The sequence below is a fragment of the Malurus melanocephalus genome, unplaced genomic scaffold (assembly GCF_030028575.1).
Source record: "Malurus melanocephalus ecotype Western Australia unplaced genomic scaffold, MMel_1.1 scaffold_2043, whole genome shotgun sequence".
In the NCBI taxonomy this organism is placed as follows: Eukaryota; Metazoa; Chordata; class Aves; order Passeriformes; family Maluridae; genus Malurus; species Malurus melanocephalus.
Window position 1 is genome coordinate 12,635 of NW_026625275.1, and position 992 is coordinate 13,626.

Below are 992 nucleotides of genomic sequence, written 5' to 3' on the forward strand. Positions count from 1 at the left end.
GGGGAATGGGGAAAAATCGGGGTGAGAGGGGAATGGGGAAAGGGGGATTTAGGGTGAGAGGGAATGGGGAATGGGGAGAAATTGGGGTGAGAGGGAGTGGGGAATGGAGGAATTAGTGATGGGGGTCACAGGGGTGAGAGGGAAATGGGGAAATTTAGTGAGAGGGGTCATAGAGGTGAGAGGGAACAGGAAATGGGGGAATTTGGTGATGGGGGTCAGGGGAAATAGGGAATGGGGAGAAATCAGGGTGAGAGGAAACGGGAAATGGGAAAATTCAGTCCCGGGGGTCAGCGGGGTCAGGGAAAACAGGAAAATCCTGCCCCAGGAGCAGCCAAAATTACACCAAATAGCACCAAGTAGCACCGAATTCCCCCAAATTTCCCCGTCCAGGAGCCCCCCCAATCCCTCCCCCGTTGCCCAGGGATGCTGCAGCGCCCGTTCCCATGGCAACGGCTCCTGACCTACATCGGGAGCACTGGGAGCCCGCGGGAACCAGAACGGGAAATGGGAACGGGAATGGGAAAATAGGAACAGGAACGGGGATGGGAATGGGAACGGGGATGGGAATGGGAATGGGAATGGGAATGGGAACGGGAAATGGGAATGGGAAAATGGGAATGGGAATATGGGAACGGGAATGGGAACAGGAATGGGAACAGGAATGGGAATTGGGAATGGGAAAATGGAAAGGGGAACAGGGACGGGAAATGGGACTATGGGAATGGGAAAATGGGAATGGGAATATGGGAACAGGAATGGGAACAGGAATGGGAATGGGAATGGGGATGGGAATGGGGAATGAGGAATGGGAATGGGGAAGGAGATGGGATGGGAGCAGGAGCTCAAACACTCACTCTTTGACAAAATTGTGCAGCTGCTGCCGGACCGACCTCTGGGCCTGGTCAAACAGGATCTGGGGAAAAAAGGGAAATATCAATGAATTTGTAACAAACCTTGAGAAAATTCAAAACTCAAAAAAACCCCTGGTGATG